We start from the raw sequence: 17,979 nt of genomic DNA, 5'->3' as shown, positions 1-17,979 counted from the left end.
TGGTGTTATGGTTAGCATTTCTGCCTAGAAACCAAGAAGACACGGGTTTGAGTCCCGGCCGCAGCAAAAATTTTAATTCATTTCGTCTGTTACGATCATTATTGTTATTTTGTTATTGATACCTATAGGTCTACTGCGATGATTACGATTTCTTAGCTGATCTATTTCACCACCAGCTCCTCTTGCAGTAGCCTTGCGGTCTTAGGCACCTTGCCACGGTTCGTGCGGCTCCCCCCGTCGGAAGTTCGAATCCTCCCTCGGGCATGGGTGTGTGTGTGTGTGTGTGTGTGTGTGTGTGTGTGTGTGTGTGTGTGTTGTCCTTAGCGTAAGTTAGTTGAAGTTAGATTAAGTAGTGTGTAACCTTAGGGACCGATGACCTCAGTAGTTAGGTCCCATAGAACTTACCACAAGTTTCCAATTCTTCCTCTGGCAGTGACGCATTTTTACCGTTTGCTAGTTATTGGCGCTTTCAAGTAATTAACCTTCCTGTCTTAGTATTTCTTTTGCTGCTCTGGACCCGACGAAAAGGGCCTTGTAAGGCCTGTCCTCTCATTGTAACCTATCTTAGCCTTCCTATTTGGCATAGTCTTATGATCCTTACATAGAAGCCTTCTGGTGCATCGCTTGTGAGGAGGCAATGCAAACTCTTGGTTCCTTAACTGAAGCAATTATTCATGAAGGCTTACCTGTTTCCTATTTGGTAGTTTTACATAACTGAAGCTGTTATTAAAGTAGGCTAGCCTGTTTTCTATTTGGTAACGTCAATTAACTGAATCTGTTGTCATTGAAGGCCTGCCTGTTTTGTAATTAGTTCAATGGTTCAAATGGCTCTGAGCACTATGGGACTTAACTTCTGAGGTCATCCGTCCCATAGAACTTAGAACTACTTAAACCTAACCAACCTAAGGACATCACACACATCAATGCCCGAAGCAGGATTCGAACCTGCAACCGTAGTGGTCGCGCGGTTCCAGGCTGTAGCGCCTAGAATCGCTCGACCACTCCGGCCGGCTTTGTAATTAGTGATTTTACTTAACTGAAGCTGTTATTATTGCAGGACCGCCTGTTTCTATTTGGTAATTTTACTTAACTGAAGCTGTTTTTAAAGACCTGCCTGTTATCTATTTGGTAATTTTACTTATTGAAGCTGTTATTACTGAAAGCTTGCCTGTTTTCTATTTGGTTATTTTACGTAACTGCAGCTGTTATTATTGAAGGCTTCCCTGTTTTCTATTTGGTAATTTTACTTAACTCAAGCTATTATCATTGAAGGCCTCCTGTTTTCTGTTTGGTAATTGTATTTAATTGAAGCTGTCATTAAAGAAGGCCTGCTTGTTTTCAATTTGCTAAGTTTACTTAACTGAAGCTGCTATTAAAGAGAACCTGCCCGCTTTCTGTTCGTAATTTTATTTAACTGAAGATGTTATCATAGAAGGCCTGCCTGTTCTCTATTTGGTTTACTTAGTTGAAGCTGTTATTATTGAAGGCTTTCCTGTTCCCCGTTAATTAAATTAAGAGCTGTTTCATAATTTGCGTTAGCTGAAAATCTTATTAATCAAGTCCTACCTGTTTTATTGCCCTATTATTATCTGATCTCTTGCTCAATCTGTGTTGTTAACTGAAATTGTGATTGCCAAAGGCCTACCTGACCCAAAGGTATTTATATCAATAAGGCTGTAACAGGAAATGGCACATGACGGAACATGGGACTCTGTGCCCAGGACTCTTGCGCAAGTGCTCGCCTTACTCACGCCGTCCTCCTCGCTCCGTTGGCGCTCTTCAACTCGCCACTCCACAACATGCCCCGTCCCCATCAACAACGTCGAGCATAGATCTTAGTGGCCTCAAACCAGAGGGACATCATGCGACAGATCGAATTAGTGGCGCCAGGAATTCGAAAGGCGACGCCAGCTACCCCTCCATAGCTCAACTACTTTCTTCAATGACGCATTTAGATGCATGCATCATCATCATCAGATCAATCAAGATTTAGGTGAACACTTCACACATAGGTTTGGAATCTTGTATCTTATCCATAAGATCCCATTTTCTCATGGATGTAATTCATGTGTCTGTATGTGTGTATGAGGTGTTCACACTAACCTTGATTAATCTAATAATGACTTCCATGCTTTTTATAGCGACCATTCGGGAGGACGACGGTTCAATCCCGCGTCCGGCCCTCCTGATTTAGGTTTTCCGTGAGTTCCCTAAATCACTCCAGGCAAATGCCGGGATGGTTCCTCTGAAAGGGCACGGCCGACTTCCTTCCTCATCCTTCCCTAATCCAATGAGACCGATGACCACGCTGTCTGGTCTCCTTCCCCAAACCAACCAACCAATAGCGACCATTACATCACCGATCCAATCCTCAAAGAAACAACTGCACCGATCATGCTATATGATAATATTAATCAATCCTGCAAGGAGTTGATAGTTCGGACTGGGCACTGTAAGAGCTCAAAAATGGTTCAAATGGCTCTGAGCACTATGGGACTGAACTGCTGTGGTCATCAGTCCCCTAGAACTTAGAACTACTTACTCCTAACTATCCTAAGGACATCTCACACATCCATGCCCGAGCCAGGATTCGAACCTGCGACCGTAGCGGTCACGCGGTTCCAAACTGTAGCGCCTAGAACCACACGGCCACTCCGGCCGGCACTGTAAGAGCTACTTTACCAAGAAATGAGCAGACAACGGTCCACTGGGATGAGTTCAGTCAGAAATTAAAATGTTAAAATACAATCATTAGCGTAAGATTACAATCACCGATCCCTATAAAACCCTCATGAAATTTCCAGCACGAACTTCGACCCAATTCCTAATTCTTTTCTGAATGTATACCGATCACAGGGCTGAGCATGCTCACAAATGAAGAGAAGCCATCAGAAGTCTGAAGGCAACTCTGCGTCCATCAAGAACCCGCACTGGAGGCGAAGTCCGCTCCCATCGAAGTCTGGCACTTGAGAGCAAATATCTTCCTCCGCTGGAATGTAGCACCCAGGTGTTGGAAGTGTTCTCTTCAAGGAGACTACTACCAGAGCCCGAAGTCTTGTCTTGTCACAAACTACTACCAGAGTGACTACAGAATTTCGCTCCTCGTTCGTCCCGGGCATTCCACCAAGAAAGCAGCCGAATCAGAAACTTCCTTAGCCAATCAAGACTGCTAACTCGTGGTCAGTCAATGACGATTAGAGATAGGAAGTTCAAAGCCCCCTTGTAGCTAAATTTTGAGAAAAAATGTCTCTGTGGAAATTTGCACATAAAGAAGGAGAGAGGGATAGGGAGAGGGTGGGAGAGAGGGAGGGAGGGAGAGAGAGAGAGAGAGAGAGAGAGAGAGAGGGAGAGAGAGGTTCAAATGGCTCTGAGCACTATGGGACTTAACTTCTGAGGTCATCAGTCCCCTAGAACTTAGAACTAGTTAAACCTAACTAACCTAAGGACATCAAACACATCCATGCCCGAGGCAGAATTCGAATCTGCGACCCTCGCAGTCGCGCGGTTCCAGACTGTAGCGCCTAGAACCGCTCGGCCACCCCGGCCGGCGAGTCTTCACAACAACGGAGAATTGGCCAGTAAGGAGCATCGGGGCGCCGGTTCGTCTCGGCGTACCACCACGTAAACAATTCCCATATTTGTCACTGGCGAGTCCTTTCGTACACACAAGAGGAGACTAGGCGGACAATCAGTGTTTTGTTTCCGGAGCGCATACTTCACAGCGAAGCATGGACCCTGTCTGCGACTTCGCGGACTTTGGTCGTTCTTGCGTCGTCGTTTTACAGAGCTTACGCATGGGAGGAATCCATTGCGTGTCCCCGCCCGTGGGAACAGAAAACGTTCCCATCGGTGTTACTCAACAAAGGCCGCATGCTGCCCCTAATTAAGCACAAGCCAGTTCTTAGATAAAATCTTCCATTTAGTTAGCAAATGGAAACATATTTCCTTTTTTAACGATGAATAAAAATTGTACCTGCGCTCCCTCTTCCGGGAGATTCAACAGCGGAAAGACAGAGATAAGAGAGGCATTCCTACTGATATTGTGCAATTGTCTCTGTTACTTCTTGAATTCCATATCATATGATACGAGTCAGCCAGAGAAATGTCAGATGAGTTTCTAGGTTAAGGAAAAAACACAAAAAATAAACTACAAACCACAATTAACTGGCAATTATCTAAGCTCGAACTCTTACATCACGCTTTTAAAAAAGTTGTAGGCCTATGCCAACTTGTTTATCCTAAAAAATTCTGAAATAGTAAACTACAAACACTCGTTATAGCATCACCACTAAAGTGTATCTCAATAAAAATGAAATGTCTAGCGCCTATTTGTTTATTATTGCCTCATAAGATGCATTCCTTTTAGCCATCACAAGTTAAGAGCTTGAATGAACATAAAAAAATAACATTTGGCTTCGTACCTTAATTTTAGAATACACATTCTTCAATTTAGCACCATGTCGTAATTATTATGGAAAACAATTATACTGCTACAAATAAATTGATAGTTAACAATTTGAATGTATTAAAAATATTTAATTCAGTCCTTTCACTAAATTCAACACCTGTCTTTCCTTTTACACTGTTACCTTCTTATGCTGTAAACATGGCTATGGCGTCATAATATGCACCCCGGGTTATATCTCCAAGAGAGAGGCAGTGACAGAGTCTCGGGAACTCCTTCAAAAATTTGACGCCGCTTTTCTCATAGCGTTTGTACCGAAAAACGCTGGGACCTGCGTCACATATTGCTACGCCCCACATTAACAATACGCCAATTTTATGCATGTGGACGTAGAAAGAGTCGTGACTGAGAGGTATTCTAACAATGGACACTATTGTTTCCCTTGAAACTTTAGAGTTTGCAGACAATGGCTGTCTTGTTATCAACGGTTGTAGACTTGCACAGCTTTTACCTCTTGTTTTCTGACATTCGTTATATCCCTCCTGCTACGACAGAATCGTTTGTTGTTTGATTTTCAGAAAGTAGGCTGTTTGTGGGAGATTGATGTTAAAGTGCCTTTCGCTCCTGACTGCACCTTTCGCTAGTTGATGTGCTGTTTCATTGTATGTAATGCCGATACGAGATTTTAACCACCCGAACTCTATAACTTTACCATTCTTTTCTGCTGCACGATACCGATGTAGTACGTACAGAATGTGTTTATTTGATCTTTTTTTTTTTTTCAAACTTTCTGTAACTGACTGTTTGCAGAAGGTCAACCGGAGAGCAAGTTCCCATCTTGTTTATTCAAGGAATAAAACATCTATGATTATCTGACTCATAATACCTCTAAGTTGTTTATTGTTAGAACTTCCCAGTGAAAAGTCAGGGGCGCCACTTTATTTTTGTGTGTGTATGAGGAGGGTTCAAAATGGCTCTGAGCACTATGGGACTTAACATCTGAGGTCATCAGTCCCCTAGAACTTAGAACTACTTAAACCCAACTAACCTAAGGACAAATGTTGATGGTGTTGCGACAGCAACCAGCCACAAATTTACTTTCAGATCCTTTATTCAAAGGGTGCCATCACCGGTTTCGAATCGTTGTGATTCATCTTCAGACGGTTTACACGCTTTCTTTATGACATGTGGTGTGTTTTTTACAGATTAATTGTCCTAAAATATAAATAATGCATAATTATAAACACGCCACACACAGATGGTTGCGTTACAGATTTTCGTTGCATGTGACTTACGTGAAATGTCCGTTTGGAGTGTTTGTTTTCATAACATTCGTCCAACAGATGTAAATACATTTCCACTGCATTCTTATTGTAGCACACGTAAATTTTTCTCACTGTGTGCCACAATGAGAATGCACATATTGTACCTCTTGAATTGTGTTGCGTGCAGTGATAGTGGCAGCAGGCATCACATTGTAAGCTCTTTCTCGCAGCCAGAAATTAAAGAAATGGCGGATTAGACGAAAATAAATATATAGTACCACTGTCACATGTAGTTCTAGATGTAGAACATGTGTTCAAATAAAGTGTTGCCTTAACTTTTACTGGTCCTTGTAAAGTTTTTCATGCTCTCATGAATATACACTACTGGTTATTGAAATTGCTACACCAAGAAGAAATGCAGATGATAAACTGGTAATCATTGGACAAATATATTATACTAGAACTGACATGTGATTACATTTTCATTTTCACGCAATTTGGGTGCATAGATCCTGAGAAATCAGTACCCAGAACAACCACCTCTGGCCGTAATAACGGCCTTGATACGCCAAGGCATTGAGTCAAACAGAGCTTGGATGGCGTGTACCCGGTAAAGCTGCCAAAAAAAAAAAAAAAAAAAAAAAAAGGTTCTGAGCACTGTGGGACTTAACATCTTAGGTCATCAGTCCCCTAGAACTTAGAACTACTTAAACCTAACTAACCTAAGGACATCACACACATCCATGCCCGAGGCAGGATTCGAACCTGCGACCGTAGCAGTCCCGCGGTTCCGGACTACAGCGCCAAGAACCGCACGGACACCGCGGCCGGCTCAGATGCCCATGCAGCTTCAACACGATACCACAGTTCATCAAGAGTAGTGACTGGCGTATTGTGACGAGCCAGTTGCTCGGCCACCATTGACCAGACGTTTTCAATTGGTGGGAGATCTGGAGAATGTACCGGCCAGGACAGCAGTCGAACATTTTCTGTATCCACAAAGGCCCGTACAGGACCTGCAACATGCGGTTGTGCATTATCCTGCTGAAATGTAGGGTTTCACAGGGATCGAATGACGGGTAGAGCCACAGGTCGTACCACATCTGAAATGTAACATCCACTGTTCAAAGTGCCATCAATGCGAACAAGAGGTGACCGAGACGTGTAACCAGTGCCACCCCATACCATCACGCTGGGTGATACGCCAGTATGGCGATGACGAATACACGCTTCTAATGTGCGTTCACCGCGATGTCGCCAAACACGGATACGACCATCATGATACAGTAAACAGAACCTGGATTCACCCGGAAATATGACATTTTGCCATTCGTGCGCCTAGGTTCGTCGTTGAGTACACCATCGCAGGCGCTCCTGTATGTGATGCAGCGTCAAGGGTAACTGCAGCCATGGTCTCCGAGCTGATTGTCCATGCTGCTGCAAACGTCGTCGAACTGTTCGTGCAGGTGGTTGTTGTCTTGCAAACGTCCCCATCTGCTGACTCAGGGATCGAGACGTGGCTGCACTATCCGTTACAGCCAAGCGGGTAAGATGCCTGTCATCTCGAGTGCTAGTGATACAAGGCCGTTGGGATCCAGCACGACGTTCCGTATTACCCCCCTGAATCCACCGATTCCATAGTCTGCTAACAGTGATTGGATCTCGACCAACGCAAGCAGCAATGTCGCGATACGATAAACCGCAGTCGCGATAGGCTACAATCCGACCTTTACCAAAGTCGGAAACGTGATGGTTCGCATTTCTCCTCCTTACACGAGGCATCACAACAACGTTTCACCAAGCAACGCCGGTCAGCTGGTGTTTGTGTATGAGAAATCGGTTGGAAACTTTGCTCATGTCAGCACGTTGTAGGTGTCGCCACCGGCGCCAACCTTGTGTGAATACTCTGAAAAGCTAATCATTTGTATATCACAGCATTTTCTTCCTGTCGGTTAAATTTCGCGTCTGTAGCACGTCATCTTCGTGGTGTAGCAATTTTAATGTCCAGTAGTGTAAATATGTACATCGACGAAAACTACTTATCGCTTTACTTTTTCACGTCACTACCCACAGTGCCACTTCACTTTTTAACTTGTTTTTGTTAGTATGGCCAATGAATAACATAAATAATAATCTTGCGTAAAATGTTTGTTTACTTACCCTTTCCAGACAAAACAGATGCTAACCTTGGTATTGGTTGAAAACCCAGGCCGAAGGGGTGGCCGTGCGGTTCTAGGCGCTACAGTCTGGAGCCGAGCCGTCGCAGGTTCGAATCCTGCCTCGGGCATGGATGTGTGTGATGTCCTTAGATTAGTTAGGTTTAATTAGTCCTAAGTTCTAGGCGACTGATGACCTCGGAAGTTAAGTCGCATAGTGGCCATTTGAAACATTTTTTTTTTTTTTTTTTGAAAACCCGGTATGACTGTAAAAAGCATTGCCAACATAAAAACTGTGTCACGAACTGACAGGCAGCTATATAAATGACAAGTGTGTCTCTACCTTAAATACCTGTAGTAGGTAGTGAATAGCTGGGGGTGTAGGGGAACGCCGTGTAACGCCAATCAAACCTCTTGAAATTCCAGCGTGCTTTATTACAGCTCCCTGCTGTGGCTCAATAAAGGAAGCAGCAGTGTGGCTAAAGCATCCAGCAGCCTCCTTTGTATTTGTCGCCCCACAATCTGAGAGAGCGCAGTGTCGATCATGCAGTGGCTCGTGAGGCAGCTGCCCTGTCAGCTGCAGCTCTAAGTCTGGGTTCAGGCGGTCTCGGCTAGCTGTTGCGCCGTATAGTGTGGCACGGCTCATACGCCCTGCACTGTCCAGCAGGTGGCAAGAAGGTGATGCAACGACAGTGACTCACTGCCCCATGTTGATGGCCGGCCAGCTGCTTCCAAGGGCCGGTGCTGTCCGTTGAGGTGGTGGCTGCAGGTCTCGTGGTTTCGGGGTGGACTGGCTTGATAAAGAAGTGAACTGTGGCCCACGAGCAGCAGTCTGGGCGGTGCTCAAGCGTCATAGCCCTGTGGTGACGGTGCTGCGATACTAACAGAAGTGACTTTACTGTAAACTGGCTTGGTATTTATAAGCTTTCGAGCTGCGCTTGCTTGGGTTTTGGTATGTATTGTGGTATGTATACTAAACATTTCGGCGGTTTCCGGTGTGGAAAGGCTTCCACCCTCTTCCGCTTAGGTACTTCTGTGTCAATTATTTACACTACCAGACTGGCTTACCTCACAGCACTGGGACGGTTGTGTTATATTTTGTAAGGCGTAACACACTTCACTTGGCGCTACTGCAAACCACTTCCTACTATGCACATTTATGACCCAATATAGTTCCTATGCTACACTGCCCTCCTCCTTAACAAGACCCTGTCCCTTGGTCAGCTTAAACTAGATTACCTGAATGCAGACTAGGGTGACAAGTTTCCTGGTGACTGGCCCAGTTGGCACTAGTCCGCTCTTTACTCCAGATTGCTCTTACCACTACGTTTCCTTATGCTTTATGTATCCTACACCCCATTAGTTCTGTTTTAGCTTAGCTTAACTTACAGTTATAGGTCTTGCTATTGCCTCTTAGGCTCTGGAAATCGTGTTCACTGAACTTTACCTTGTGTTTCGCTTCTTGTACACGTGAAGTGCCAGTGGTACCTGGTATGACAATGGTCAAGATCGTTTCTCTCTGGCACTGGTTCTTCCTGTACTGATCCACATGCTGCATCAACGTCTCCATCCTGCTCGTTAACGAATTTTCAGGTACTAAATATGGTTTAATATGTTCAGATTCTCGGCTGGTAAAACTTCCATGGGTTCCTCTGGCCAGTACAACCGAGAAGGCAAAATGCTCAAATGGGTTATTCTCGAAACTGTGGCAGGTAGAACTCACTTCCATCTAGCCCTAGCCTTTTGCTGCCGTGAGCTTCTCCTGTTCGTAGCAACTGGCTGCTACTATCATTTTATCGAAGTAGAGTACAATCAATGTTCCTCAACCTGCTGGTAGTACACCTCCGGCCTAACCACCTCTTTCTTGCAATCCGTTTCCTGACCAAGAAGTAACTTTACTGCACAAGATTTTTGACTGTCTCTCATTACTCTGTTTGGACAAACCGTAAGCTCAACCGTGTAATACTTCTGTAACTCCTCTCCCACCATTTACACATGCCAGTTCTTGTCATCTGCAACTAGTAACAGCTGCTGCAATCTAACCCTGATAAACTTCCTCAGCTTCCCTCACTTGACAAGATACGTGTAGACTACACCACTTTGGTATAGTGCCTGCCACTGGAAAGAAAACTGAAATGTTGACTTTTACTCCGTTCCTTGCTTCCAATCTAGGTTAAAATAGAAAGGTAATCCTTTTATGTCTAGATTCCAAGACCAACTTTATTTTGGATTTTTTTGCACTTTCTGTACCCTTTGCCAGACACTCTATTGTGAATAGCAGAGTAATCACGTAAATGTAAATGTAGATAGATGAAGATGTAGCTCCTCTAGGTACTGATCTCGTGACAACAAGTTTGCTCGCAGTCGTCCTCACACAGCCTGTTGCATAGCTTCCCGCAATTCCGATGCCTCTCTGCATATCCCCCACACACTTTTCTGCAAGAACTGTAACTACTTCATTATCACTAGATCCCCATTCAATATTTCTGCTTCGGCTAGTACCATTTTAATGTACCAGTGCATTGTTTCTTCCACAGTCTTCGCGTAGTTCATCACTTCCTCAGACAGCTGGCGTATTGTTTTCTCGAAATTTCTATTTGTGTTGTGTGCCACTCACTTTTGTGCTTCTTTTCTTTTACCAATTGCGTTACTACTTCCACCGTGTCCTCTTCGTCAGTTGTCCCAAAAATAATTTTCAGACGTCGGCATCCCTCGGTGATCCAATCTCTTCTCCTCCTCGTATCCAACATAATCCCCAGAACCTGTGTCATCTCGCCTCTCAGTTTCTCAAAGTCCCATGTATCTTCATACATACCCCCACAAATTCCTTGAACACTGTGAATCTCCACACCCTGCAAGAAACTGTCGAATGCTTCCTCTAGTTGTCTCAACTCGTTCCACGTTACCCATGCTTCAAATATCACCTGTGCTACTCAGTGATGACTAGTAATCCCCACATCTTCCTGCTTCGCCAACATCACTCCACCTTGCATTTACTCTGACGATGACCAGGAACACAATTATGGTCTGCATCCTTTTCATCTTGTCTCTTGACATATCCAACGCGAGGACAGGCATACCCATTACACTTTCCTCCGCCTTATGTCCCATGCTGTCCCATGCTGTCCTCCACCAATTCATCCTGTCTACACTATACTCATACCTAACAAAAACAAAACGTAAATCTACTCTTATCTCCTTGGTCTTGACTCGTACGGACGCCTTCTTATTGTTCCATCTAAAACTTCTCACTCATTCCTTTGCACCTTCTTTTTAGCATGTTCTTTCTATTCCAACCCCACAATTCCTGGGATAACTTCCGGACTCAATGAAATTGTTTCAAATGTCCCACGTGTACGCTCCTTGTCCTCATCAGAAATTGGATATTGACGTTTACTGGTGATGTAGTTTCCACAACTTGATATGCCCCTTGATAATTTGTGAAAAATTTCTTCGTCCTTCTCTTCAGAGTAAAAAAGTCGATAACATTATCTACTGTCCAATCTTGTAATATGACATTCTTGCTGTCTTACTCACTTCTTTTTGTTTTTTTTTTTTCAGCTTCGAGATGCACGTTGAGACCGCATACATTAAATATACATCCCAATTGGTATGGTGTGCTTCCACATAGCATCCTATCATCTTCCCTATAGTTATATGTTATAGTTATATGAACTCTCAGATTTTTTCTCAATCACAACAACTCATACAATTACTTGAATGACTCCAACATAACGTTTGTTTGCTGACCCGTCACTATCATCTCACGTATTTCAGACTTCAATACCCAGTTGTTTACTACACCTTGCCCTACTCTTGCTGCCTGTCGGTTGGGCGTTGCGACCATTTCCATGTATCTCGAAAAACTATCTATAATCACGAGCACATATTTATTCCTTGCATTTATTTTGTTAAGGATACAGGGTACTTTTCTGGCTCAATATTATGTAAAAATCAACACCTATTTTTTCCAGGCACTGTTTATAATGTGTTTCACAGATTTTTTGTTGATATCAGGTAATGCAGCACACTTTCTAGGCAAATTAGAAGTATTTTGAATATTTTTGAAACTGCTTAGGGTTATTAAAAATTACAAAGAAATTGATGCAATTTTTTTTCCAAAATGCTTCCTCAAATTGAGGTACCATTTAATCCAATGTTATACATTTGAAGGAGACCAAATTTTTACGAGATATGCACGACATGATGGCTGAGGTACTAGACCTATTTAATTTTACCTATTATGTATATTACAAGGATAAAAACTATCACATATTACATTTTAATTTTTATAATATTTTTCCTAATAAAAATGTTATTTTTTCTATAATTTACTTGATTCTGCAATAAAGCTTAGGTCTACTACATAAGTAAGGACTATTGCAAGTTACAGCAAAAATTAGTGCAATGTGTTATAAACTTTAGGAAATATTTGTACCTGAATTTTGAAAAATACAACTTATGCAAATTGCGAATGAAGATATGAGTCCAATTAAACTGTGCCTCAGAACATTCCTCAAGCATAGTCTTCATCCTGCAGCATTTCTTCATCTTCAGGCTTCTTCCTGGCATTTCTTTTAGCACTTCTTGCTTCTTTGGTAACCTGAAGAGCTAATCTTTCAGCTTCATGCACCCATTGTCTGTCACACACAAACAATTGATCTTCCATATTAGAGCCACATTTTATGCCTAAATTTCTCAGGACTTCCAACCTTCCTATCATTCCATCATTGAAACATATCACTGCACCTAGTACACCAACTTTTAATGTATTTAGTCCTGCAAAAACATTATTGGGTAATCTTACCCATATGCAATGGTTGAAACTTTCATCTGCATTCTGAGTGCCCCCATGAAAACATTTACTAAGCAAAACAGGGTCACTCAGGTCTCTAAAAATTGGTTTTGTTTCATTCATAACAGGTTCAGGAAGAGAATGCTTATGATGGTGTATTTGACCACTTTCTTTTGCTTTTTGGTAACCACACCCAGAATCTGCTCCTTTAGGGCGAAGTCCGTGAACTGGGTGGTCATCTGTGGACAACTTATGAATGTAGGTGGCCCATACAGCGTTTCTTACTGCTGTAACATCATTCAGAGGTGCAGTTCGTCTAATGCCCAGTCCATAATAACTCTGAAGAAGGTCTATTTCAGTTTCTGTCAATCTGCCTCGGCCAGACAGAGATTTTCCATCAGATAGCAATTTTCCTTTCATTTCTCTTCGTAGCTTCCTCATCTAGCAACCATCCTCTTTTGCACACGTCCACAACACTCCAGTTTTGCTACCAAGGTATCACCATAAACATTGAACTCATTAATTTTATTGAAAGTTTTAGAGCCCCCATCGCCTACGTACGTTATTAACGGGCATCGACTTCTGAAATATTTGTAGAACTCCATCACACTCCGTACCTCCATGTAACCATCATAATTCTTAGAACACTGATGTTCAATATGTCCTTCAGTGTTACCATGGGAGGTGAGGCAGTACTTAGATAAGCACTCAGCATCAACAACTTTTCCATTCTACAGAGAAGTAGCACTTACAACACCATTCAAGAAACGATGTCCTCCACGTTGCTATATCCCATCAAGTGCAACAGCGATGTCCATGATTCCACTAATATTTACAGTTCCTTCTACTGCACGTTTTATTGATGCTTTAGACACAACCGTCAAGGCACCTAAAAGTATTTTATGTACTTGCTGAACCTACCGCGAGGAGGAGGAATGTCCATCAAACCACAAAACGTTTGAGCAGCCTTTTTTCGATTTCCTATATCATGCATTGAAAAAAAATGGCTCTGAGCGCTATGGGACTTAACATCTATGGTCATCAGTCCCCTAGAACTTAGAACTACTTAAACCTAACTAACCTAAGGACATCACACAACACCCAGCCATCACGAGGCAGAGAAAATCCCTGACCCCGCCGGGAATCGAACCCGGGAACCCGGGCGTGGGAAGCGAGAACGCTACCGCACGACCACGAGATGCGGGCTCATGCATTGCATACACTAACTTCAAATTCACATCATATGAATGATGCACAATGTTCGAAGTCATTTTCGAGGTAGATCTATTGCAGGCTCTACACAGAACAACTAATTTTTACGCTAAACCCTTCCTGCTACTTTGTTGTTCAGTTATTTCCAGACAGCCTACACCATCACATTGTTTATATTTCGCCACTTCCTTTATCAAAGAAGATAAGATGTCCACATCAACAACAACAAACCCACTGCAAACAGCCTCATTGTTAACACAAAAATTTGAATCACCCAGAAGGGGTGCCATGTGGGAGTTTCTTCCTAGAAGAACTGATACATAGGTTATTTTCAACAGTGTGGCTTGCTTTGCTTGTGAACTGGTTACCATGGAATTTCCTTTTATTGAATTTCTTGATGCATGCCATAGTTCGTATTCATTGCACACTGGAGGATATGTACTTCCACACATATATGTAGCACTTGGACAACAAACATTCAGTAACAAGTGAACAAATTGCTTCAGCGAAACAAAAGTAAATACTAGCAAAGATAATCATTTACAGACACTAGAACCTGCACTGTTACCAACATACACAATGTATCATATGTATAACTGCTGCAAACAGAAAGTTCACAGCTCTTTTCGAAATAATACTGGTTTCTGTAACAGAAAGAAAGGGGGCGTGGCGGCATACATGATCGTAACTTTAAAATTTGATATATATAGGTCATTTTTCATTTGAAACCCTATAATGTTTATATCATTGTAGCCAGGAAAGACTATAGAATTTAATAAAGTCATAAAAAATTTTCCATTTTCCACCATTTATAAGTACCCTGTATCCTTCAATGGACCAAAGACACTAGTCCCGAGCAATTGAAACAGTGTTAACGTTCCAGATAACCGCTGCCATGGCACTCTTGTCTGACACTGTATGCATTTTCACAGATATTGGTCCATGTCTGCCTTCCAATTCCTCCACTAGTATCGCCCTGCTACTGTTCTGTTGGTAGAGGTACATCCCTCATGACATGCCTAACACGTGATCATGTGCCTGCTGTAATAATCTATCTCTCAGCTTTGCTGGCATCACCAGTTGCGCTCACTGTTTTTCTGCACGGTAAGCCATCCTGTACACAAAACTGTGACTTCACACAAAACTGCTTACATTCGCCATCTGTTCTCTGTACTGCCTTCCATCCCTTAAGCTCATTATCTTCTATTTGTAATACGACTACTTTCCTGCAAATCCATCCGCTTTTCTATGTTTCTTTCCGAGTAGTGTATGACCTGAAAATCAAATTCACTCAGTCTTACTGCTGATCGTGTCAACCTGCTAGATGGATCCTTCATCCCCATCAATCATTTCAACGGTGCGTGATCTATTATCACTCGAAATTTTTTCCCATAGAGATAACACTTGAAGTAGGTGGTTTCATGGATAAGGCTCGACGTTTGCTTTTCTGTCATAGAGTAATTCTGCTATTTGTTTTGATGCATAGGCCACTGAATGTTCTACGCCCTCGATCTGTGTCCTCGACTCTTGAGACAACACACAACCAAGTGCATGATTCGATGCCTCACATGACCGAATTAATTTTCTATTGAAATTTGCAAGCACTAAGATTGTATAATTGTTTCATAATGCGGAGCCACAGTCATAATATATTTCTTTAAAGCCAGTACCGCCATTAGACTGTTGTTTATTTACGGTGTTACATTTACACTTACATAATCACGATTTCGGCTTCAAAGTGCCGTTACCAAGTGTTTTAAGTGTTATAAATTGCCTAAGATGGCATACTGTCATATTAAAATACACTATGAGACACATTGTCTAAGAGTCGATATTTCTGGCAGAGCCTACTGCTTTGCTTCATTACTGAGGGTGTACTCAGTAATGAAACAAAGCAGTAGGCTCTGCCAGAAATATCTACTCTTAGACAGCGTGTCTGATAGTGTATTTTAATACGACAGTTTGCCATCTTAGGCAATTTATAACACTTAAAACACTTGATAGTGGCACTTTGAAGCCGAAAACACGATTGTGTGAGTGTAAATGTAACACTGTAAATAAACAACAGTCTAATGGCGGTACTGCCTTTAAGGACTAAGATTGGACTAGGTGTCAATGCTTCTTTCAGTTTTTCACAAGTACGATGACAATCCTCTGACCACACAAATTTTGAACCTTCCTTCAGTAATTGCGTTAAGGGTTTGTCAATATCCACAAATCCTTTTATAAACGTTCGATAATAATTTCTGACTCCACGAAATGATTGCAGCACTTTTGCCGATTCACCTACAGAAAATTCAAGTACGGCTTTAGTTAACCTCAGGGCCATCTTAACCCTATCCTTACTAATGATATCTTCTCTCCCTCTTGATGACTGGGTGTTGTGTGCTGTCCTTAGGTTAGTTAGGTTTAAGTAGTTCTAAGTTCTAGGGGACTGATGACCATAGATGTTAAGTCCCATAGTGCTCAGAGCCATTTGAACCATTTGAACCATACTAATGATTTCATCAAGGCTGGGCACCTCTCCTAACACAAAATTACACTTCCCTGTACTCAACAATTAATTCGCTGCCCTCAATCTGAGGAATGTTTCCCGTAGGCATTGTGTGTCCTGCTCTACATCACTCAAAAGACGATTATATCATCAAGATGTACCGTGCACTGACGTGGTTTCAACCTTCTGAGAGCTCCGTTCAACAACCTCCGAAATACCGCAGGTGCATTTTTCAACTTGAAAGGCATTCGTATGAATTTATAATGTCCCGGCGGTGAAGAAAATGCTGTTTTTGTCCCGTCGCTTGGAGCGACTTGCAGCTGAAGTAGCCGTTCCCTCAGTTCTTCATCTAAAAATACTTGCTCTGGCATAAATAATCTATGGTTTGCGTAATGTTTGTCAAAGAGTAGGCATTGGTTATATCCTTGGAGTTCAAGTGTCGATAATCACAACAAAACCTACATTTTCGTGACCCATCCGCTTTCTTTCGACGATAATTCCGGCCCCACTTGGGCTATTACTTTCCTCAATAACCCCATCCTTCATATGCTGATCGATGAATTCCTCTACAATCTGCTGCAAGTACCTCGGTACTCTATTTGAATTGCAGTAAACTGGTGATTCATTTCCTGCCTGTATTTGGTGCTGGATAATATGCGTTGCTGGTAACAGCTTTTCTGGAAAAAAAGGAATCGTTAAATCCCAACGGTAACTCTTCCATCTGTTGCTTAGCATTCCCCTTTAGGTGCTTCACTTTCCGTCGTAATGCAGTTTCTGTGGCGCTTGCGACTGTCCATGGCTGACACCCCTGATGTCTCACTCTTCCTCTCCAGGATATCCACGTTAGCGATCAACAATCCCTTTGTTAACCTAAAGCCTTGGTGGTGAAATTGTCCACAAACACAGCTACCATTTCCTCACCATCTACCAATGGTACACATGCAGCACTTCTTTTCATTACGTAACCTGCCTGATCGAATATTTCATTTACTTCCAACGGTCCCACCACATGCAACACCCCTGCTGGTAAATTAGACTTAATACAAAGCGATTCTTTGGTACCTATAGAGGCACAACAGAGTGACTCTAGTCTTAGAGTGATTGTTCGCGGTTTAAACGGGTTGCCATACTCAATAGATTCCCCTTGCGACATTGCTACACTAGCAGAGGTTTCGCCCAATTGTACCATTTTTCCGTCAAGCTCCACCATGTGTTCCCGAAGGTGATTTTGGTACAAAGTTGATACAAGAAATTCAACCCCAGAATCATGTCATAACCTTCTTTCACCTACACACTGTCTGAACTGAACTGTACCCAGGCAAAAATCTGTGTCCACCAACCATAACGATGTGGCATCTCTATCCCACACTCCTCGCAGTCGATACCGTGGTGGGTTTCACTGTGTATGTTCCACCAAGTCTGTACTGGCGACCGACGCATGCACACCTGTGTTCAGCAATATCCTGCCAATCTTCTTCCCCACTATTCCTTTGACTGCTCAAGTCGCCTCTGCGTTTGACTTCGTAGCATATAATTTTATTGGGATTGCCTACAGGTGTACATTGGGTTCACTTTGGTATTTAACACCTGATTCATCCCCTGCCCCCTGCCCCTGGAACTATGTTAGCATTATGCAGACCTTAGCCTCTATT

The sequence above is a fragment of the Schistocerca serialis genome, chromosome 1, assembly GCF_023864345.2.
Source record: "Schistocerca serialis cubense isolate TAMUIC-IGC-003099 chromosome 1, iqSchSeri2.2, whole genome shotgun sequence".
Lineage (NCBI taxonomy): Eukaryota > Metazoa > Arthropoda > Insecta > Orthoptera > Acrididae > Schistocerca > Schistocerca serialis.
This window is presented reverse-complemented; position numbering follows the sequence as displayed.